Consider the following 26,541-nt stretch of genomic DNA (forward strand, 5'->3'; position numbering starts at 1 on the left):
AGAAGGTGTCTGAGTAGACATTCTTGTCTCTTTCATGATTTTAAGGAAAAGCTTTCAGTTTATCTCCATTCAGTATGATGTTGACTCTGCATTTGTTGTATATGGGCTTCATAATGTTAAGGTAAGTTTCTTCCATCCCTAGTTTCTCCAGTGTTTTTAACATGAGTGGTTTTTGTATTTTATCAAAGGTTTTACTACATCTAATGAGGTGATCATGATTCTTATTCTTAATTCCACTTATGTGATGAATTACATTTATTGATTTGCATATGTTGAACCAGCCTTGCATTCCTGGGTTAAAGCCCATTTGATCATGTTGTATTATCTTTATGTTTTTGAATGTGGTTTATAACTAATTGCTAATAACTTATTAAGGATTTTTGCATCTATGTTCATCAGGGATATTGGTCTGTAGTTTTCTTTCCTAGATGGGTATTTGTCTGGTTTTGGTATCAGGTTTATATTTGCTTCATCGAATGTGTTTTGGAGTGTTCCTTCCCTTTCAATTTCATGCAATAATTTGAGAAATACCAGGGTTAGTTCTTCTTTAAAAGTCTTGTAGAACTCTGCTGAGAATATATCTCGTCCTAGGCTCTTCTTTTTGGAATACTTTAAATTGCTGTTTTGATTTCATTATTTGATATTGGTCTGTTCAGGTCTTCTATATCTTCTTTGTTCAGCTGGGGCAAGTTGTATGTATCTGGAAATCTGTCAATGACTTCTAGATTTTATAGCTTATTGTAATATAAATTTTCTAAATAATTTCTAACAATCTTCTGAACTTCAGAAGTGTCTGTGGCTATATCTCCTTTTTCATTTCTAACCTTGTTGATTTAGATCTTCTCTTTAGTTGATTTACTAATTGTTCAATATTTTTATCATTTTGAAGAACAAACTCTTCGTTCCATTGATACCTGTGTAATTTTTAATATTCAATTGCATTAATTTCAGCTAAGATTCTTATGATACCTTGTCTTCTACTGACTTTGGTGTTATTTTGTTCTTCTTTTTCTAAGGCTTTGAGGTGGAGCATAAGTTTTTTGGGGGGAAATCTCTCTATTTTTTGAATGTAGGTATTCAATGCAGTGAATTTTCCTCCTAATACTTTCATGCTGTCCAAAACATTTTGATATGTTGTATCTCTGTCCTTATTTGTTTCTAAGAATTTCTTGATTTCTTCACTCATTTATTCTTTGATTCATTCTTCATTTAAAAAAAATGTTTAACCTCTATACTTTTATGTGGTTTCTAATATTTTTCTAATTTTATTCCATTATGGTCTGATAAAATTCAAGGGGTTATATTGATCTTTTGTATTTGCTAAGACTTCTTGTGACCTAGAAATATGGTCTATTTTGTAAAAGTTTCCATAAGCTGCTGAGAAGGTGGTAAATTCAGCAGTTTTGGAGTGAGATATTCCAAAGATATCTATTAGGTCCATTTTATTTACAGTATTATTTAGGTTGGATATATCTTAATTGATTGTATGCTTTGATAATCTATCTATTAGTGATAAAGGTATGTTGCAATCACCTAGTATTATTGTGTTGAGATCTAACTGGGATTTAATGTGTAGGAGTATTTTTTTTAATGTAACTGGGTTTGTTGACATTTGGGGCACATATATTTACTATCATTTTACCTTCTTGTTGGATTGTGTCAAACTATGTATGGGCTTTAGAATTTCCAATCCCTATAGCTTATTTCATATAAATAGAATCATTTAATATGTGGCGTTCTGTGACTGGCTACTTTTCACTTAGCGTGTTTGCAAAGTTCATTCATGTCATCATTCCTTTTATGGATGAACAATATTCCATTGGATGGATATCACAATTTGTTTATCCATCCATCAGCCATGGACCTTTGTGTTTTTTCCATTCCTTGGCTATTGTTAATAGTGCTGCTATAACCAGGAAGACAAGAAAACAGGAAAAAAGTCTTGTAAGAAATAAAGAGCTTGTTTTTTGCTGAGGTGGTCAAAACTATTGGGAGAGATGAAATTTCAAATTTTATGTTTGATTTTGGCTTTGTGGTCTTTGGGTCAAGGTCTGCCTTTGTGGTTAGGAGGCCCAGCTGATTTTAATAGACCTCAGATTTCAGTATGCATGGTGTATCACAATTCAGGTACAAATTGTGTGTTCCTGTGATGGAGGTAGTATAGTGTTCAAAACTGGAGATTCTAGTAGTTGGGGTTTAGTCTTCAACTGAACTTGAAACTCTTGGGGAGGGAGTTGAGAACTGATTCACACTCCGTATTTTGGGAGATGCCACTCGCTACAGGATGACTGTACCTCTAGGGTCTCTGATAAAATCCACTTTTAGGCATAGGAACAAAACCTCCACAAGTTTAGTTTTACCACTATACATATGAAATACTGGGCATCTGCCCTGGGCTGCAGATGCTCCTGTGTGACCGTACAATACCAGCAATGAAAATAGCTTTCTCCCTTGGAATCTAGAATCTGAATGTTCCAGGTATAATGTTCTTTGTGTTTATTTTTATCTCTCTGGTTCAAGTGTCTTCTGGGGGTTTTTGTTTTAAGTTATGCGCAGGTGTTCCCAATTTCCCTCACTGCTAAAAGTTGCACTGGGTGCAAGTGGGGTGACAGTACCAGAGGCGTTTTTTTCCATCTGACATTCAAGCCCACCATGGCTGCAGCAGCTTTTTCCTGCCAGGTGCTCCCATGCACACACGCACATGTAGAGGCTTTTTCTCTCGGGCACTCTCATGGACCCCCAGCCGCAATGTCAGTGCTGGTGCTTCTGAGGGGGATAGATTTCCCTGTGGGGGAAATACACCCACATGGTTATTATGACAGATGCTTTCTTTGCCAGCCCAGCCTGCAGAGACTGGCTGCAGCAGAGGGCAGCTTTTCCTAACAAACACTGTGAGCGCAATGAACTCTTTTTATCTACTCAGGACCAATTCTGCAGGGAAACTAATTTTGGATATGCTTACACTAAGCTGCTTCCCCTACAGACTCTGTGTTCTTACTCTTTAACACATAGTTTTTTTCCCCAAAGCCTTTTTTAAAAACTTTTTTTTTATTATTATTATTTCTTTATCCACTGCCCCTCCCCTTCATTAGGGCCCCAACTGGCACTCCTGTTTTTTTCTTACCTTCAAGTTTCTGACTTTGTGCATCTCTATAATTTTAACTCATTTTTATATATTTTTTTAGTTGTCAATAGAACCTTTATTTATATTCGATGCTGAGAATCACTGCCTCATATATGATAGGCAAGAGCTTTACCACTGAGCTACAACCCCAGCCCCTATAATTTTGTTTTTTAACAGTTCAGTGATAAGTTTCAGTTAGTTCCCTGTAGTTACCTATCTTGCTGAGAAGCTGTCTTCTCACTTCGTGAGTGAGTTGCTGTGAAGTGCTTCTTTCCTCTATTCCACCATCTTCCTTTTCCACTCCCCAACCCATGGGTTTTTTTTTTTTTTTAGATATGATACCTGTACTGCAAACTACTAAATAAAAAACACATACTTTAGACTTCATCAAAATTATAAATATTTGTGCTTCAAAACTGCCTTCAAAAAAGTAAAACAACAACCCACAGAATGGAAAAAATATTGGTAAATCATATATCTAATAAGGAACTCATATCAAAAGTAGACAAAGAAGTCTCACAACTCAATAATAAAAGCACAAATAATCCAATATTTTAAATGAAAAAAAAATTCTCCAAATAAGATAGAAAGAGGCTTACAAGCATATGCAAAATGTCAAACATCACTAGGAAAATGCAACTAATCACAAAGAGATGCAACTTCATACCCACCAGAATGGTTATAATAAATAATAGGTAATAAAATGTGTTAGAATGTGGAAATATCAGAACCCTGACACTGCTGGTGGGAATGTATGGAAAAATATGGAGGACAGTTCTTTGGCAGTTCTTCAAAAGGTTAAGCAGAGTTACCACAGGACTCTACAATTCTGGTTCTTATATAAACTCATAGTAATAAAAACACATGTACAGACCACAAAAACTAGTACAGGAGTGCTTATAGCAGCACTATTCACAATAGCCAAGGAGTGGAAACCACACAAAGGTCCATGGCTGATGGATGTATAAATAAATTGTGATATCCATCCAATGGAATATTGTTCATCCACAAAAGGAATGATGACGTGAATGAACCTTGCAAACACACTAAGTGAAAGTAGTCAGTCACAGAATGCCACATATTATATGATTCTACTTATATGAAATAAGCTATGGAGAGGGAAATTCTACCCTCATAATTTTCTATCAGGGTGGAATAAGATTTCATGGGAAGACATACACGTACATATAACCTTGACTTGGGAGTGGAATTTTTGAACTTTGTAGAGAAAATGATGTCAGTTTAAGACTAGTGGAATAAAGAGGAGTGAGTAAAGAGAATAACTAAAACAAGGAGAAAATTTCAAATAAGGGAATTTATATGGTGCAGGGCTAGAGCAAGTACGGACATTTGGGAGACTAATATAAGTTATGTGACCTACTAAAACAGTTGAATATCAACTGGGGCATGTCTGTGAGGGGTGCCAGAGATTAGAAAAATGATCATGAACAATCTTGTGGACCAATGTATAAAAATATGAGTACAAATTAATACTCCTCAAGAAAAAAATGGGGATACATTGAAGAGAATGGAGAAAAGCATTGGTAAGATATGGCTTCATATATACACCACATTTGGATTTATTTGACTTAACTGGTAGTTCTTGAGTTCCTATATATAGGCCCAGGAAAAATTAATCTAGTTATAGAATATGTAAAAGTCAAAGCACATACTTTGTCAGATTGACAAATCTGGCAATAGACACACAAAAATTTCTTCTTGGTAAATATTACCAAAAGTATAGTCATAAGACAATTAGATAGTATAATTGATCGGACATTATTACCTTATGTACATAGATGATTACATGACCAGCATGATTCTACGTCATGTACAACCAGAAGAATAGACTCCATTTATGTATTATGTGTCAAATACATTCTACTTTCATGTATAACTAATTAGAATACAAAGGGAAACAGACTTTTTTTTCTTTGTGATGCTAGGGGTCGAACCCAGGGCCTCATGTATGCAAGGCAAGCACTGAACCAACTGAGTTATATCCCCAGCCCCAAGACCAATATCCCTGATGAGCATAGTTACAAAAATTCTCAATAAAATTCTGGCAATATGCATACAAAAACATATTTTAAAAAAATAATGCACTACTATCAAGTTGGGTTCATCCCAGGGATGCAAGGTTGGTTCAATATGGAAATCAATAAACATAATTCATCATATTAATAAGTTGTAAAACAAGAATCAGATGATTATATCAATAGATGCAGGAAAAACATTTGACAAAATACAGCACACTTTCATGTTCAATAGAGTAGAAAAACCATGGATAGTAGGAACATATCTCAACATTGTAAAGCTATCTATGTAAACCCAAGCCAACATCATTCTAAATGGAGAAAAATTGAAATCATTCCCTCCAAAAACTGGGACAAAAAGGAACTTCTTGAATAGAAGTTTACGACTTTTATTCAACTTGGTCCTTGAAATTACAGTGAGAGCAATTAGACAGGAGAAAGAAATTAAAGGGATACAAAAAGGAAAAAAAAAAACTCAAACTGTCACTATTTATGATGACATGATTCTATATTTAGAAGATCCAAAAATCCCATCAGAAAACTTCTCAAGCTAATAAATAAATTCAGCAAAGTAGCAGGATATAAAATCAACACCAAATCAAACGCATCCCTATACATCCATGATGAATCTACTGAAAGAGAAATTAGGAAAACTACCCCATTCACAGTAGCTTCAAAAAAAATAAAATACTTGAGAATCAATTTAACAAAAGAGGTGAAAGATCTCTACAATGAAAAGTAGAGGACACTAAAGAAAAAAAACTGAAGACCTTAGAAGATGGAAAGACTTCCCATGCTCCTGGATGGGCAGAATTAATATTTTCAAAATGGCCATACTACCAAAAGTGTTATACAGATTTAATGCAATTCCTATTAAAATCCCAATGACATTCTTCATTGAAATAGAAAAGGCAATCGTGAAATTCATTTGGAAAAATAAGAAACCTATAATAGCTAAAGCAGTCCTTAGCAAGAAGAGTAAAGCAGGAAACACAATACCAGACCTTAAACTATACTACACAGCCACACTAACAAAAATGGCATGGTATTAGCACAAAAATAGAAATGAAGACCAATGGAACAGAATAGAAGACACAAGGACAATCACACATAAGTACAGTTATCTCATACTAGAAAAAGGTGCCAAAAACATTCACTGGAGAAAAGAAAGCCTCTTAAACAAATGGTGCTGGGGAAATTGGAAATCCATATGCAACAAAATGAAATTAAACTTCTATCTCTCATCATGCACAAAACTCAACTCAAAGTGGATCAAGTACCTAGGAATAAGACTAGAGACCCTGCACCTAATAGAAGAAAAAGCAGGCGCAAATCTTCATTGTGTTGGCTTAGGAGCTAACTTCCTTAACAAGCACAAGAAGTAAAATCAAGAATCAATAAATGGGATGGATTCAAACTAAAAAGCTTTTTCACAGCAAAAGAAATAATCAATAATCTGAAGAGAGAACCTACAGGATGGGAGAAAATCTTTACCACCTGTACCTCAGATAGAGCATTAATCTCTAGGACATGTAAAGAACTCAAAAAACTCAACACCAAAAAATAGCAGCTCCGTTCACCATAGCTAAACTATGAAACCAACCTAGGTGTCCTTCCACAGAGGGGAGTGAAGGGAGGGGAGGAGGTATGGTAGTGGAAAGGTTAACAGAATGAATAGAATGAATCAGACATTATTACCCCATGTATATATATATGACTACATAACTGTTGTGATTCCACATCATGTACAACCAGAGAATGAGAAGTTACACTCCATTTATATATGATGTGTCAAAGCACATTCTATTGTCATGTATAACTAAATAGAATAAATACAAAATTTTTTTTAAAAAAGAATAAGTCAAAAAGTGATCCTTTATAATGATAAAAGAATCAATCCACTAGTATGATAGAGTACCTTAAATCTGTGGTGCTTGATAATATCTTTATATATATATGTGTGTGTGTGTGTGTGTGTGTGTGTGTGTGTGAGAGAGAGAGAGAGAGAGAGAGAGAGAGAGAGGTGTCAAGTGGAAATAGTCAAACCCACAATCACAATGGAAGCATGAAACATATTTCGTACTGAAACTGTTAGAACAATCAATCAATAAATAAGTACATGAATACATATAATGATGAGAAAAGTCAAAAAAAGCAAGTAAAAATTACTTCAAGATATATATTTTTGCCTAGTTGGCTGGCAAAGCCCAGAAAGATTGAAAATGTTCTGTGCCAGCAAACTGCTGACTAAAAAGGTACACTCATGCGTTTCTGGTGAAAGTACAAGTTGATATAACTTGTCCAGAAAGAAATGTAAAAAATGTTATCACATGAAACACATTTTTGACTTGGCAATTCAACTTCAGCGAATTTAACCTATAAGCAACCTCATGGATGTGCCAAAGACCTACTTCTGAGTTTTTTTTTTCATTACAGTATCTATCTATCTATCTATCTATCTATCTATTTGTTTTCTAAGAGAGTGAATTTCTTAAATTTAGTTTTAACTGATACATAAAAGTCATGTGATCTTTCAATGCATGTATACACTGCCTAATGTTTAGATCAGAATAAATATATCTATCTCTTCAAACACATATCATTTCTTTACATTGAAAATATTCAAACTTTTTATCCAGCTTTTTGAAATATGCAATGCATTATCATTATCTATAGCCATCCTACTCTGCAACAGCACACCAAAACTTCTTAATCCTGTATAACTGGAACTTAGTATTCATCAATCAACATTCCTTCCTCTCTCCTACTCTCCCCAGCTTCAAGTAACTTACTTATACTCAACTTCTACGAGACCAATGGTTTTAGATTCCACTTATGAATGAGATTATCAAAAACTTGTCTTTCTGTGCATAGATACTTTTTCTGCCAATGGATTCTTTGATTGTTTTCATTTCATAGCTATTATAAATGATATTTCAATAAATATGGGAGTGCAGATATCTCTTCAATACATTGATTTTATTTCCTTTGGAGATGCACTAGAGCCTAGAATCATTGGATCATGTCATAGTCTTCCACAATGGCTTTACTAATGTGCATTCCCACCAACAGTGGGCAAAAGTTCCCTTTTTCTCCACATCCTCACCAGCACCTGATGTCATTTGTCTTTTTGATATTAGCCATTTCTACTGGAGTGAGGTGATATCTAATTGTGATTTTGTTTTGCATTTCCCTAATGATTACCCATTTTTTAATTAGGTTATTTGGGGGTTTTGTTATTGAGTTTTTAGAGTACTTAAAAGACTTATCAGATCTATGGCTTGTCTTTTCACTGGTGATTGCTCCCTTTGCTGTATATAGAAACTTCAGTTTTATGTAATCCCATTTGTCTATTCTTGCTTTTGTTTTCTGTGCTTTCAGAGTTTGCTCAAAAAAAAAAAAATCTTGTCCATTCCATTGTCTTAAGCATTTCTCCTACTTTTCTTTTAGTGGTTTTGTAGTTTCAAGTCCTACATTTAAATATTTAAGCCATTTTGAGTTGATTTTTGTAACTAGAAAGGGACAGGAGTCTGGTTTCGTTCTTCTGTGCAAGAACACACCATTTTCCCAGCAGCCCTCTTAATAACTCTGTATGTCAATATTCTGTTTTTAAAAAACTATTCTGTTTAAATAATCAAAGTGAGTTCTGTTGCTTGAATCTAAGAACACTGACAAATAAAGGAAGCTTGCATTTTAATAAAAGCCAAAATATATGAATGCCAGGTATTGCAATAAACAGTCTCCAAAGCAATTAAGTTGCTACATTTCTTATGTAACACATATTCTAGGATTAGTGAAGAGTTCTTAGGAAGGTTCTTTTCCCTAAGTTCTGGGGAAAAGAGAACAAACTTGCATAATAAATTACAATGGGAAGCTGTTTTCCCCATCTAATAAATGTCAATATCAATAGCTGTATTCTTGCACTGGATTAAGGAATGAAGTATAAAAATAATAGTAATAATAAACTCAACATGTTTTATGTAAGCTATCATATTTAAACCTCACAATATCCTGAAGTAGACTCATTTTACATTTGCTACAACATAAATTAGAAAAAGTGTTAGTTACTTTAAGATAATAACTAGCTTTGAATCTAGGCAGCCTCATTTTGGGTTTTTTGTTTATTTGTTTTTGTTTTTGCTTATTCCAGTGCTGGGGATTGAAACCAGCATGCATGTCAGGTAAGTGCTCTATCACTGAGATATACCCCTGCCCTCTAGTTCTTGTCTAAATCACTGCATTGCATGACCTTTCTGAGTTTAAAAATAAATACTAAAATTCCAAGAAAATTATTTAAATTTGTATACATATTTGCTGATGAAACTGCCCATGAATGAAAATTCGTTGTTCCGACCTAAATGATCTTTTAGGTGGGAACAACAATATGCAAAGTTGCTATGAAAGACAAACCATATGCCTTGAAATCATTTTAAGTTTGTTAACACCAGCATTAATATCCTTATAACATACCCAAAAAGTTATAGGGGAAAGTTACTACCAACACACTTTATCAAAGTATTCTACAATTCCTATAACATACTTATTCTCCACATTAAAATCTAGATGAATTTTTCCCCATTTGAACCACTACTGATTTTTTCACTTATAAAAATTCCTTCTTTAAAAAAAAAAAAAATGGATGCTAAGCACGGTGGCACAAGCCTATAATCCCAGTAGCTCAGGAGGCTCAGGAGGCTCAGGAGACTGAGGCAGGAGGATTGCAAGTTCAAAGCCAGAAGCTTAAAGAGGTCCTAAATAACTTAGTGAGACCCTATCTCAAAATAAAAAATAAGAAGGGTTCAGGATGTGGTTCAGTGGTTAAGCACCATAGGGTTCAATCCCTGGTACAAATATTCTCTCTCTCTCTCTCTCTCTCTCTCTCTCTCTCTCTCTCTCTCACACACACACACACACACACATACACACAGAGAGAGAAGATTTACATGTGGAAGGGCTCAAGGTAAGAATATCAAGGCCAAAAACTAGTCAACTTATAAGGAAGGAAGCATTTATTAAGAATTCACTGCTCACTCCTGTGTGTTTGCCAATGGACTGCTGTGCCTTCTTTAAAAGACATTTCCTAGGTGCCTATAATAGATACTTTCAAAGGTGACATGGAAAATACAAAAGCAAATTATTGCATGATTGCATGGTCTATGTCTTCTCAAAACTTGCAATCTTATAGGAAACATAAAACATACTCAAAAATAACTAGAATTCAAGTGGTAAATAAATGACATGTAAAGGTATAAATATATTACTTTGACCAGGTTAAAAAAAAGAGAGAGAAAAAAAAATTGTTCCAGAGAAGTACAAATTGGACATATGACACTGTCCAGTGAGAACATTCCAGGTTGAAGGATTGAGACAAGATGCTCAGAGGAATGAAAGCTTTGGGGAATGTGTGTCAAACAAAAAAAGTACGGTTTCACTATCTAGTAGGACTGTGAAGGGCAGAAAGAGGATTCAATGGAAATATAGTCTGGTTTGTGAAAACATTTAATGACTGGCTCAGGAGTTGAAATTCAATTCCGGAGGCACCATCATCTCAACCAGGTGCAGATACACAGATCTGACTGTTTTGGCCATGGCAGGTGCTCACTCAGCAACACCAACTGTGTCATTATTTATTATGACATATCTTTTACATTAGTAGAATTAGTGAGGTGAACAAAGGAAATGGTCCATCAGTAAATGGATACATTTAGATTCCAGTGCTTATGTCTTACATTTATTTTGTATGACATGTAGAGTTTTGAAGATTATGTGACATGCACAATGACTCTCAAAATATCCACTTGATAGGTAACAAAGTTAAATGAGTCCATATGCTCAAAATAAAGAATTAAATGTCCTAAATGCATACTTACATAAACACAAGTTTGGTTTTTTTTTTCATTTCTGTGCCAAGCATGAAGCTGTTAGGATAGAGATGTTTTATACATCATTAAATAATAATATTTCTCCTGCAGAGTTAAACCATATTAATTGCATTTCTCATTTTTTCTCTTGAAAGCAAAAGGAAACGATGCAAAAAATAATAATCATTTTAAAGAGGCTGAAGCCTATACCCAAAATTCAGTTTTTCTTCTTGAGTCATATTAACCTTTTGTTTTCACTGCTTGAATGATAAAATTTTAGACACATGTAAGTTTAATTCAATTCCTCTTACTTAATTTGTTTGGGGGTGGGCCCTAGTTTCCTATAATTTGGATGAAGATGTTTTTAACTACCATTTAAATTATGTGAAAAAATGAATTTTGAAACTTTTTTTTCTTTTTTTCTATATGTTTCCCCTACTTTGTACCAGTCCTTAAGAGAGAGAATTGTTTTCCAGGTGAGAAGTTGCACTCAGGAAAAAATGCTATCTATGTGTGTTTAGAAAAATAAGGAACATACATTATGTGTTTGTCATTCAGTGTAATTGAAGGATTGCTTCTGGAGAGAAAGGAGGATTAAAAATCTTCTCTATGTCTTGCTTTCAGGGAACTGGTTCCAGCCTAAAAGTTAGATCCGAGTTAAAGTTCAAACACACCACAGAAAAGGGTGACTTTGCCTTTGTAATTAGCAGGGCAGAGCTTTAAAACATACACGTGTCCATTTCATCCTATTCCACATGTAAGTGTAGCTATGTGACAGCACACAGATAGATTATGAGCCCCAAGTCTGAGAGTTTAGCACAGTGTTCGTAGCAAAGTACTGGTTGTGTTTCTTGAAACTAAAGACACTTGGCCTGAGACTCAGCAGAATTAAGCTTTGCCCCAAATTAGCTACCAAGTGGGTAAAACATCTTCACTAATCTGGTCCTCATCTATGAAATGATGTTAACACTAAAGGTAACTAGCTCTGGTAGTACTGCTATAATAATTAGAAAAAAAACATTAAATAGTATTCACCTTGAACCAGAGGGTCGGTATAGCATAAATGTGAAAGGCACAGGCTCACAGCAAAGGTACTCATTTCCAAAAAATGGCTCCAAATTAGGTTAATAATGCTTCGTAAGCAGACTGGCATGGCCTAAATAAAATGGTCCAAAGTCTGGACCCCAGTTTCACAGGTTTCAAAACTCTCATTTGCTGATAGCAATTATCACTACATCATTACTTTACAAACAAAAAAAAAAAAGTTTGACTGAAGAAGTTTCACTTCAGTCATGATCTAAATGGAAATGGGTAAAACAGGAAGAGACTGCTATTGATAATAACGAGCAGAGCAATGCAAATTTGGCAGGACAAATCAAATTTGGTTGTAAAATGAAAACACTTTACAAGCCTGGTAAAGAGGTTTCAGTTGTTTGTGTATGCAATGTCAGTCTCATTAGTAAAGGTTATCTTGCAGCTCCAGTCTGTAGTTTCTTATTAACAAAATGGAAAGTGAATATACATACTAAATTAAACATTTCACCTCTTCAGGGCCATATCTGACAACTGTGTTTATCCATGCATTCACTCAATTCAACAGTCATTTATTAAGCTCAGCTATATGAAGGGCAGCTTCATTTTGGGTAGCATAGAAAAAGTCAATACTTTCACAAGCAAATTTATATATTTTATTGAATCATAAAAATGTAGATTACAAAGAAGATATACAACAGCACTGATCTGTTCAGCTGAGCCAGAACAGGTCTATGTGCTGTGTTGTATACTCTCAAGATGCTGCAGAGCCTGTACACCATTGTCAGGCCTGGGAGCCCCTCTGCTTCCCAGGGGTCTGTACCAGATGGAGACTCCTTCGCCCATTACCAAACACTTTCATTTCCAACTACTGCTGGAGGAATTTTTGTCCTGAAGACTATATTCAGGCTCTGAATGAAAGGTCACATAGAAAAACAGCTAAGGTAACCATTACCACAAAAGAAAAATATGATGAAATAAGTGATTTTACATGTTTTAAAAATGCCCTGCCCAAATAGTTATATATTTCTCTGTAACTCCACTTCTTTTCTAGGACCAATTTACAGGCCACTTCTTTCACAAAGATTCTTCATTTTTCTCAGCCAAATTAAGTCTTTTTTTTTTTCTATGTTCTTTATATATTCCTATACAAGGTTGGAATAAAAGCTCTTTTTAAATAAAATATGGAGTGAAAATGGTATAGTTTCAATCCTGATATTCTTAATTTAAAGTTAAAATATATTAAAAGCTTAAAAGTAGTCTCTGGAAATAAATGTATCATAGAATAGTTATAACTTGTAAACAAAATTTTAAGAATTCATTACCAGAATTCATAAAAGAAAGCCTATAACAAAATCATAGAAATAAAGCTAAATATACCTGTTGTAACAGCAAATGTAAGTGGCTGAAATTTTACTGTACATTTTTAATTTACAAAAACAAATATCAATTATATCATTTTCAAAACACACATCTAAAATAAAGTAATACTGAAAATGTGTGGGAAGGAATTGCAGAATGATATTGGCCAAATATGAAATATACCACTGTGAATTCTGCCTTTATGTAAACCTATAAAGCACCAATTAAAAAATAAATAGAAGGAAGACTAAGAAAGGAAACAGGGGAAGGGAAGAATGAAGGGAAAGGGGGGAGTAATGGAATTGAAATGAAGCAAATTATATTCCATGCATGTGTGACTATGTCAAACCCCACTGTTAGCTACAACTATAATGCACTAGTAAAAACTTTTTTTTTTTAAATGTGGAAAAGACAAGTTTTAAGAGTAAATTCAGTTCTTTAGGGACTCCAACGTGGTTTTGATCTCTGGCAGAACTTCATATCATTCTGATAGAATTTATTAGCCAAAACTAAAAAGAGGCTTTTCATATATGCTTCTGTGTAAAGAATCCTCCGGCAGCTCATACCTGGTCTGCATGGATTGTTGGGGTTCTAAAATATACACAAATAATTTATTAGAGCCACATACTAGAAACAATACAAATGTTCATTAATTACTGAGTGGATAAGCACAATGTGACATATACAATGGACTATTATTCAGCAGTGTAAAGGAACAAACTGGATAGATGCTACTAGTAACATGGATAAACCTCAAGAATATTTTTCTAAGTGAAAGAAGTAAGGCACAAACGGCTACATATTGCATGATTCTATTCAAATGAGATTTCTGTACCAGGCAAACCTATGGAGACAGAAATCATATCAGTGTCTACTGGTAGCTGTAAATGGGAACAGAACTGACTGCAGACAGGCAAGAGAGTGTTCCTTCAGGTTGATGGAAGTGTCTGAAATACTGTGAGGATGGTTGCCCAACAGCACAAGCTTACTAATAATAGTGAATTATACATTATACACATAAACGCAATAAATTTTGTGATACATGACTTACCTCTCAAAAACCACTTGAATTCATAATAATCATGATATAATAATCATACTTACCTGTTCTGAAGCTGTTTTGAAGCATAAATGTTGGATTAGATCTGATTTTCGAGGTCCTTTATTTGCTAAAAATATAATCCTGCTCCCATGTTAAATGAGAGGTAAGAACAGCATTAACTATAAACAAATTTAGAGAAGCTGAAGATTTTTTTTATTCTTTTCCTTGGGAAAATACTTCAAGTCATTTAAAAAAAATATTCAAAACTATTTTTTCCCCAAATCATGCTTTTAACTTCTTGTGTTTTCTCACTTCACTATTGCTCTAAAATCCTTCTCAATTTTCCAGTGAATAATTCCACATCACATTTACTGAGATAAATTTGCTGCTATAAGTCTACTGATTATTGTTTGTTGTTAATATTAATCCCTAGGAAGACTAAGCTTGTGAAACTGCATAGCCATTGGTGGTGGGGGGGGGGGGTGGAAAGAAACTTCTTTATCCTTCTATATATGACCATTCTAAAGAGTTAAAAAACCCAAGGAACTTCACAAAAGACCAACCTGAGTTGAAAAATAAGCATCTTTTCTTATTTATACATGGATGTAAAATAATTGTTTCAAAGAATGACTTATTGTAATGCTTGACATTTGGTTAACACATGCTAGTTTCACAGTATTTTCATCCGTAGTTCTTATTAGTACAGAAGAAATACAAGGCACTTCATCTCCAATTCCCATGATGAAGCTGAACCTTAAGAATACTTTTGCAAGTGACTTTTACAATTAAAGGAAGACTAGGAAAGGGAACCTAGACACAGACCTGAGACTTCCTATTTCCTAAATGTCTGCTTTCTCCCCACTGTAGGTGGGGCTATCCTACATAATTTTCCATTCTGTGCCACTTGTTGGAAGGATTGGTTGTACCAGGAGTTTAAAATTAGTGATAAAAATCCTTGCTTAAAAAAAATTCTTCTGGATATAAAAATCAAGAATGAATAAAAGAAGCTAAATAGTAACCTAATAATTTTCACATCATATATATTTTCATATGAAATAAGCATAATGTAAGATATATGAAATTATGTAAAGAAGGAAAATTAAAGTATTACTTCAGAATATTTCTAGATAGTAAAAGATTAGATTCAAAGAGGCTATTTTTTTTTTCTCTAAGTACCTGAGACTGCAAAAGGAATTTATATTCAGGGAAAACATAGTGAGTTGTTCTTTAATCTTAATAATTAAATTGTACAAAATTGCATATGTATAAATATGTGGCTTTACATTAAACCATATTTTATTTAGTTGATATATATGCATTATAGACTTACTGGTTTTTATATAAGTATCTTTTAATTTTTCAAGTACAGTCATAAAGATTTATATATTTATATATACTTAGAGAATATAAAAACTTTGTGTACACAAAATTCCAATTAAGTTGTGAATAGTGACTCACCCAAGAAATTAATTCTGGGGTAAATAATACTGAGCTAAGTTGACAATCTCTCATTTCTATGACATTCCTTTTTATCATTAAGACTAGGCAGGCAAAATTTGACCTAGGTGAAGGTTGTTTCTGATTACTCCTACCATCTTTCAGAATTCTTCTGCATTTCATACTATTTCATTTTTCCCTAATGTGTCTAGCATTTTACTTTTTTATTTGTTCTTTTTAGACACACATGACAGTAGAATGTATTTTGACATGTTATATATACACAGAGAATGACTTATTCTAATTAGGCTCCCATTCTTGTGGTTAAATATGATATGGAGTTTCACTAGTCATTTACTCATATATGAGCATAGGAAAGTTATGTCCAATTCATTCTACTCCAACCTTTTCTTCTTGAAAAGAAAAGGAAATATTCAAGATATTCCTAATTATATCAGCTGAAGTAATACATTCTATTGGAAACTGAAGTTCTGGCTCTCAGAAGCTCTCCTTTGTGGTGCACAGGTATTAAGAAAAGCCAATGAAAAGGACTTTTGAGATGTGCAAACAGACATGCATAACATTCTCTGCTTTCTCTGATGACATACTCTTATCATTTTAATTAATAGACATTTATTAACTACAATTAAGATTAATGCCATAAGCTGGAAACCATTCTGTTGAAAAAAAATTAAAATATATATCTCTCACTGAGATTTAAAAATAAGTAGACAAGAAGCCTCACAGGACCATATTTCATCGGAGAAAAGTTGAACAAGGAGAAATCCTATGTGGTATCTCATATGTTTAGCCCATTACAAAAGAAATCCAAAAGTGAAAGAGCCAGTCCTTAGATATTAATATTTGTAAAGTAAAATGGTTATAACTTTGGTCATAAAACCATGGTAAACTTCTGAGATTTTTATGTATTAGATGAATATATGCATAATTAATTAAATATAATCAGAGATGGACAGTCTCACTTTAGAATACCATTAGCATACATATTTGAACAGAGAAAAGATAGAATATTAAAGAGTAATGTTATTTTCAAATAATTTCAATGAAAAAATTCTGAATCCAAAAGCTTTGATCATGTAGAATCATACTGGAAGACTTAGTAGTAATCAAGATACATTATGTTGCAAAACCGTAGCACCAGTGCATAACAGAATCTTATTTCCCATTAATTCATTCCTTTCTGAAAATGCAAACACTCCATATGCTTAATAGCCCCCAAAAAGAATGTTCTCATATTTTAAGATTGCCCATTAGTGAGTATTTTATTTAAACACATACACACTCAAAGAAAACAGTTATTCTCAAAGCCATTTTTGAAAACTGAACCTATGTGCTAAATCAAGAATAGTAACCTGTTAGAAAATATCAGTTCAATTGTGTAGGAAAAACTCAACAACATATGCTGTGTTTATTGTGACTTTTGAACTCATTTAATGTGTTATTTCCTTCACAAGACTGTATTTAAAGGCAGGATACAAAAGAAAGAGCTTCAGAGAAGCAGAATTAGATATGAGAGAGGATCCGTATCTACTATAATATGGTCACCCAAATGAAGAAAATTCTATAGGAAATAAGCACATTTCTATAAATGTTAATCTAAGAATAGAAAGAAGATAGCCAGGGCAATAAAGTCACCTCATATTCTCATAGCTGTACTGTCTAATAAACAGTGCCTCGCCACATGTGGCTCTTTAAGTTTTCTAATTTAAATTAAATTAGAAATACAATTCCTTGGTCACATTTACCATGTATCAATTGGGCAAAAGCCATGTATCATTATTGGCTATAGTACTGAACAGCACAGAAAAACTTCTATCATCAAAGAAAGTTCCATAGAACAGCACTATTCTGGAGCTCCACAGCATGCACAGTAGATATTCAATAAACATTAGTCTAATTAATTAATGATCAAATTAATGATAATCATTTTATTTTTGTATATCCTCACTACTGTACATAAAATAAGGGGGGAAACTCACCACAGTCCTGAAACCCACTATCCCATCTAAATTTGCACGTCCTACATCATAATGGCCAATGCTGGAAGGCAGGCAGTTCATGAGAAAGGTAAGTAAACACACATTTACATATCCTATTTGGGGTATGATGTCACTTACATGTTTTGTTTTGTTTACTCTGGACATCAAAGTCTTTGCTGCAGAAGTTGGGTGCTATACTGGTAACTTCAAATATTATTCATTAGAACACACATAGTAGTCCTTTTAACTCAAATCTTCATGGGGAAAAAAAGTAGAAGTTGGAAGTGACTGAACTTTCATGAGGAAATGAGAACAACAAGCAGCTTTCTACACTATCCATTACCTTCAGGATATATGATAATTTAAAATTAGAAAGTATAATATGTTGTACACAATATACAGTGGGATTCTAATATCAGTTTCTAATTCTCCTTCGGAAGAAATTCTGCAACTTTTAAGCAAAACAAGTGTTCCTGTTTTGGTTCGCTCTAGATTTCTCCTTTGGAGTACTCCCTGTTCTTCTGTGTGACTTAATAGGAATAAAGATGTTCCTGTACTTAAAACAAGATTACTTCTACTATTTGTAGAATTCCTCCAAGTTGACTTTAAAACCTCAAATTTTTTCATTAGACTACATGGAAATTTTTCCTTCATATTTCCTAAAAACTAGGTATCATTAATTATGCTTTGATTGGAGCTCTGTCTTGTGAATTGAACACTCTGCTCTTGTTCTCTGCTCTGTTCTGAAACGACAAAAATGGGTAAATGCCACTGCAGGCTGAGGTCCATTCAACACAAATGAGGGAAGCAGCATGATATTTCTTTTGTAAACTCTGTTCCACAGATTGCAACCCACTAACACATTGACCTGCCCAACAGCATAACAAGGGAAAGAACTTGCAGGCAGGAGGTAAGTGTTGGTCAGTGAACAGGGCAGCTGGCAAGATGGGGAGCTCACTCAAAAAATATCAATAAGCTACTGCTGTCATTCAAAGGGATTTGTGTCAAGAGTCCCTGAACCATTTGATGCTATGTAATTTCCTGCACACACACACACACACACACACAGGGAATGACAATGGATTTGAGAAATATAAAAATGATACCAACCTTCTTATTCTATTTTTTACTTAAATATTTAAAAATTCAATTTTTTACTTATAGACATAGAAAGGGCTAAACATATTCTCAGTCTTAAAAGAACAAAAGAAAGTAATTTTTACATCTAATTCCACTGTCTATAGCAATTCTGACTTCTCAAGCACTGAACACAATTTGGTCAGTGTTTATTTCTCATATCCATAAATAAAAATATACATATGCATACATACACATATGCACACCCAACTCAATGGTTAGAAATTCTTATAAAATAAAATTTCAGCCATGGATGCCTACAGTTATGCTTTAAAATAAGTATGTGGACCAAAAAAAAAAAAAAAAAGTATTCAAAGTCTGAGGATAGAAAGAATAGAAAGTATCAAGTAAAAATAAATTTTTACTATTATGCCCAGCAAGCATCCAAATAAAGTAGGAATGTTGAAAGGTAAAGATTTACTGAATTTCTTGATAGTGTTCTTTTTTTTTTCCTGTCCAGAATCAGCAGTTAGTATTGACTAGAATATTGGCTACATGTGGTTTTAAGAAAAAGTTGATGGTTATATTCTTCATTGGTGGGAAGTCTGGCTTATCTTCATAGTTAGCTCCAAGTAGAAATCATTAAAACAACTTCATCTCCCTCAGGGATCTTCATCCTCTGCCTCAGTCAGTACACTTCAGTTTTTACAGCATCATTTGTTTCTCCGGCATCTCAATTTTCCTCTCCATGGACTCATGAGATTTAATCACACGTGGAGCAAAAACCTTATGTTCTATTTCCTCTTTTTCAAGGGCTACAATTTCACATCTGTGCTGCCTGCCCACACCACTATAGATTTAATTTACTTGTCTATCTCATCAAAATGTCAGACATGTTTCATTCCTTCCTTCTTGATGATCTTCTCACTTCCTTCTCTCCTCCCAACCAACCAGAGCTGACTACAGATCTAGGCCTCCAGCCCACAGAGGTCACCTCCATTTGATCCTGGGAAGCTATATTCTTGTTGGGGAATATTGTTTCTCTACATATTTCAAACTGTTTTACCCCGGTGCAATTATTGATGACAAAGAAAAGTTCATGGAGTCACCAACTGCATTGATGTAAACTCCCTGGTTGAACAGCAGTCTGTCTACAGTCTAACTGTAATTCATATTAGACTTAAAAAATATGATTCTCTCCCTCTGACAAGAAAAAGTGTTTTAACTGTGTTCAAGTGAAGAATCATTCAGCTGGGGTTAGTGTGTACTCAGCTCATGCTACAGAAGGAGTCAGGCCTGGGGTTTTCAGAGGCAAAAGTACTCTTCTCTTTTTTTGTCATAATTTCCCTAGGAAAATTCCATCAAAGAAATAGTTATATAACCAATTGGGAAAAAAAAAACAGGTGAGTGAAGCAAAAGTTGTAATTTTCCAGAAGTAAAATAAATAGGTTACTTTTTCTAACATTTCAACCCCACAATTCATTGCACCCTGAAGTGTCCCCCCTGTTTGCACTTGTGTTAACTGAGCTGTGGATGACTTACCAGGATGCTGCCCTTGAACACTGAGGAAATGCCCTGGGATCCCTGCTTTAAGTCATCCCTGGCCTGTCCATACACTCACTGCCTTTAAGAAAAACAGCTAAAAACATGAGAGTATATCGATCTACTCTCTTATGGTTGGCTGAGCCCCTGGATATGTTAGATTACATATTCTAGGAACTCGGAGAGTTGTGATGGGTGTTTCCATGTACATCAGGAGAGTGGTATAACTGAATAAATCTAAGAAGAAAACCACAGAAAATTATTTTTCTCCATACAGTTATTAACTGACCTGAACTTGCAATGGCTCTACTTTAAAAAATAAAAAAAAGCCAGAGATATTATAAAGTATGTTAAGAATTTTCAAAAGGTTGTTACTTTATACTGAAGTTGTTTTCCTTCGTGTAAGATACCATGAATTCCCTCAGAGATTTGAAAAAGAAAGCCTCTTTGGACTCCTCCACAAAAGCCTCATTGATCCATTATCTTTCACTCTAGCCAACCCTTTCCCAAACAACTGAAATGATCTGCAGAGCTTGTGAAAGGAATATTGAAGCTTACAACCTGCTTAGTATTTGTCAATTGTATATATTCTCAACTGGGAGCTTTAGGAAAAGAAAAAGAATCACTTTTTTGCAAGATAGTTTCACGGTTCTTTATAAGCACCCATTAACTCAAAGACTTGTTAAATTTCTGCAGTAAATGTGTTTTGGCAAATGCTGAATATAAGTGGGATCTTCTTTCAACTCCAACATTTTTCAGTGACCCAAGTCAAGTCATTAGAAGGCAAAACAAGTCAGCCTCTGTTTCAGAATATTTCTAGAAATAAATTTTTCAAAAGACCAAAATCTCACCAGAAACATGCACATATTTCAAGTTTTATCATGAATTAGAATTTCCTGTAAATCTGTACACAGGCTCATACTATGGTTTATGAAGCTGCTAGTATGCTAAAGTGATAAGGCCAAGCCTGTGCTACAAAACGCATTTTTATACTCAGATACAAAGGATTCTTGGGAGATAGTCAGGTCACAAGGTTTGAATTTATTTCACAACAATTATTCAAGTAATCTTTGACTTTTTGATGATAATTTTCCTTCTCATGTGCCTTTTTTATAAAAACAAATATTTTTACTTTTCCTTTTTTATTACACAAAGGCACATGAATTTATACTCTATTAATTATTATTATATTAATAGAGTTTATACTCTATTATATTTTTTATCTATTGCTTCTGACCCATTATCATAAAACTTAGCAAATTAAAGCAATACACATTTAATATCAAATACTTTCTGTTGGTCAGGAATTCTGGCACAGCTCAGCTAAGTTGGTTCTCTGTTTCAAGGTCTCTCATGAGACTATAGTTAGTGTCAGCCCAGGGTCCCCCTGGAATCACAACCACAGTGTCAGCCCAGTCATCTCAGTGTTCACCTGAAGCAAGAATGACTTCCAAGCTCACTAGCAATTGCTGGCCTGACTCAGTTTATGATAAGGCACTGAAGTAAGTACCTCACTTGCTTTACATCTGTTCACAGGAGGCACCCTGGTAGTTTTCTTCATCACAGTAAGCACAGGATACAACCAGGGAGAGAGAGTAGCAGCAAGGCAGGAGTCTCAGTATTTTGTAAACTAGTTACAGAAAAAATATCCACAATTTTTGCAGCAAACTATTCATGAGAAGCAAGTCACAAAATCCAGCTATAACCAAGAGGTGGGGATGACAATTAATAAATATCAGGACATAGGGACCACTGGAAATAGTATCAGCAGCTGCCTATTGCAACTATGTATACTTTTTTTGGATCTCTTTTTATTTCCCCATGAGAACTAATTGTCAAAATTACTTGCTGGCCCTTTAAAGAGGCCTTTTTGAGATTGCATAGTACTCTGTCATGTGCTATACCATATTCAATCAATTTTCTTATAGTTAGAACATCAGGTTAGTTCTCATATTTTACTATTAAAAAGAGTGACACAAGTGTAGTAAAATGGATAGAACTGGGGGAGATTATGTTAAGTGCAATAAGTCAGACAAATACTGCATGTCCTCTATCATATATAGAAGATTTTTTTTAAAAAATGTTCACCTGAATATAGAATAGTTATTACTAGAGGTTTGGAAAGGTACAGAGTGAGGGTGGATAAGAGCAGGCTACGTTTGATTAGTGCAGCTTTTGAAATACCATACTAAACCCCATTACTATGTACAATTTACACATGTTAATCAAGAGTAAAGTAAAATGTTAAAAAATAATGACACAGTCAACAACCCTCGATATTTGTTATGGTGAATATGTGTAGAAGTATTTTCAAGGTAAATCCCTTAAACTGTTCAATAGATTTTACTTTTATTAGCTATTGTTCAATTTTATTCCACAGACAGAGTTAACCTTTTGCCCTCACAACAGTACATGAGAATGTGTTTCCCATGGCCTCACCAATCAATTACACTGTCAAAGTTTTATGATTGTGTCAATCTGAAAAGTAAAAATGAATTTTCAGTCTTTTCACACACCTACGGGTCATTAGATATCTTTCTCTGTAAACTGTCTTTTGCCATTTTTTTCTATTGGTTTTTGGCTTCCCCCCCCTTTTTATTTTTCTCCCTTTACTGACTTTTTATGAGCTCATTCATATATTAAATAAATTGGACTTTTGTCTGTTGTACAAGTTGTAAATATATTCCCTTAATTGATAATTCATCTTTTTTACTTTATTGATGATTTTTTCTAATGTAAAAGTTTTATACAGTCAAATTTGATCTTTTATAACTCCTGGATTTTACGTCATAAATAGAAAGGCTTTCCCATACAAAAGTTACACAGAAATTCACTGATGTTATATTCTGATAGTTGAATAGTTTTTTATATTTAAATCTCTGGTCCATTTGCAGTTTATTCTAGTATTTTATAAGGGATAGATCCAATTTTATGTTTTTGTGAAATGGCCAGTTTTCTCAACTCCATTTATTTTAAAACTCCCTCTTTCCCACAAAGAGTTTAGATACCATCTTTATTAGATACTAAATTTCAACATGCACTTGGGTCTATTCCTGAAAATTTCATTCTGTTCCATTAGACCATCTAATCATGCACTAGTTCTATACTAGCTTAATTATAGAGACTTTCTAGTATATTTTAATATTCCTTCATTGCTATTTATTTATAGGGAATTCCTAATTCTTTTTCATAATTTTTCCACATCCACTTTTTCATCAAGTTGTCTAACTCCAGAAAGAAAAGTCTTGCCATCATCATGGAAATTATACTGACTTGCTATATTTACATAAAGAGAACTGACAACTCTATAATGTGGAGTTGTCTAAACAAAAAACATAAAGTGTCATTGCATTTGTTCAAGTGTTAAAAGGTTTTCTTATATAATAATTTCATATTTCTTAACATTATTCATATTTTACATTTTATGCTGCCATTATACACAGGTTTTCTCTTTCATCAAATCTCTAACCAAAATACAGAGGGTATCAATTTTTGTATCTTAGTTTGACATTGTCTTATAGTACACCAAATATACTTATATTATTCTTGTAGTATATCAAATATACCTAGAGTATATACAAAAATACATATATTATCAAATATACTTATAGTATATGGTATATCAAATATTTGAAACCACATAGGCATAATAGTATTTCTGTCTATAATCTCAACAAATGGAAAATTGAAAGATTTTCAAATTTATAGCTAATCCAAACACTGACATTTCTAATACTTTAGAATGTTCTGGTTAAAGGATTCATTATTGCTATGTGCTGGCTGGGAATATAGCTCAGTTGGTAGAATGCTTGCCTCACATGCACAAGGCAACAACACCAAAAATATTTTGAAAATTTAAAAATTCATTATTGCTAGTTTTAAGGGTAAAGAGAATTTAATGAATAGAGTCATTCTGAAGTACTGCAATTAAATCATAAATAAGATGGTTTATGTATAATATTAGATCAGTTTTCACCAAAATTAACTTGATAATTTAAATACCTAATATTATTTTTAAAACAAAATGACAGAATAAATTTTACATGCTTCAGACAGTGCAATTCCAAGTCGACTACTATCTCAGCTATCATACTGAAAGAAATCAAGTTTATGCACAGTGAGTGGACAAACAGATGAATAATACTAATAGGCATTAGGCCATTCATCCATTAGAGTAATGAATGCCACCCCATACTCATTTGGTCAGGAAGAAAAATCTAAGCAGTTTCTGTTCACAAACATCAATATTTCTTGCTGATAGATGAAATCAAATCATGAAAGCAAGCAACTTTTATTGATGGTTTTCCCTTAAACTACTAAATCTGCTTTCTGACAGGCAATGATATAATAACAAATAATATCTGAAGCAAATTTTGTAATCACAAACAGGAATGTTTTGAAGCCTAAATGAAGATGAAGACCCACATATGAGATGAACTTAAAGCCTTACATAGTTAAAATGATATCATCTCAGTTATTTTTAGCCCAAACACATAAGCCAAAGAACACTAAATACCAATCAATTAAGTTGTCAGAAAATCTCTTCAACTCTGTCCCTATAATGTGAAAACTATGCTATGCAAAATTGCTGAGGTTAAAATTACAGCACCGTTTTAGATAGAATGTAATTTTTTAATGCACATTAAAAGGAAAAGTTTTAGATGAAGCAAGTGTCCTTGAGACCTTTATGTAAACAGGGTTTGGATGTGGTAATGAGAAAGAACCCACTGGATTTACATGAATAGAATTATAGCTCATTTTCTCAACGCACACAAAAAGCCAAATTGTAAAAATGCTTTCCCTTTCACCTAATTCCATACTCACCTCCCACTTTTATGTTTAACAGTCAACCCCAAGGTGTTTCATTCTACCTCCCTGTAAAGCCCTTTAATCTCCACATATTTATTTATGTTCCTCTATAGTAAAAACCTACTAGGAGTGAAATAATTTTGCCTCAGTTTTTTTTTTCCTTGAGAATATTTAGAGGGAAAATGTCAAAAGTTAAGCTTTTGACATTGGCAAATTTGGCCACAGCTTTATTGAACTTTGCTGAACTCCTTCAAGTTCATTTTTATATAGGGCTAAATAGCTTAACAACTCAAAACCAACTTCTTGCAACTCCTGATATTTTACAGGCCCAGATGTGTTGAAGTGTAGTTTTTAGAATACACCAGCACCAGAAAAATAGTAGTTATGGAAGAGTTAAAAAGTATTCTGTAAAATCAGAAGAAAAAAAACCTAAACTTTAAAAACTATTAAGAACATATGATGCTTAAAAGATAAGGACAAACTAACTGGTAACACTAGTTCAGGATAAAGCTTTCCATCTGTTCTCTTTTGCAGCCAAACCAACCTATCCCCATTATGAGAAACCCATCATTCCAAAATTTTAAACAGGCTTTTTTCCCCATAATCAGAAGCCTGCACAACCATCAAAAAACATATCTGACAAAACAGGCCTCTTGTCATTTATTGCTGTTTACTCTTGAGTGCATTTCACAGCTTGAATAAGTCTTTGTTTTACCAACTCTAGCCCACAAAAAGCTCACTTGTCAACCCACATAGAAAATAACTCAAATTGCTTCTTTACAACTCGAGATTATAAAGTGGTAGCAACACTTTCATCCAGCGTACCCTAGCAAGGCCAATTTATTTCTCACTTTCACATTTTAAAGCATTCAAATCAGATGGTTTGGTAACTCTCAAAAAAAATTCCTAGTAAGCATTAAAAAAATAAGAATCAAAAAGTGTTTTTTTTATTATCAAGGTCATGCAGAAAAATGTAGGAGTAACCAACTGCTTGATGAGTAAGTGCATTTACATTAAAGGTTAATATATTCAGTCTTGCAGTTCAAGAATAAACCATCTGGTTTCAAACACAGAGTTAAAATGAGTCTATAAAAAGGTAAGAATCCTTGAAAACAGATAGCTCAGAAATACACATCCAGCAATTTCAAATATATCACCATTTCTTTTTTGGGGGAAAAAAATCTTTATAATTTCTATCCAAACCTACCAAGTGAACACC

The sequence above is a fragment of the Callospermophilus lateralis genome, chromosome 9 (assembly GCF_048772815.1).
Source record: "Callospermophilus lateralis isolate mCalLat2 chromosome 9, mCalLat2.hap1, whole genome shotgun sequence".
Taxonomy (NCBI): domain Eukaryota; kingdom Metazoa; phylum Chordata; class Mammalia; order Rodentia; family Sciuridae; genus Callospermophilus; species Callospermophilus lateralis.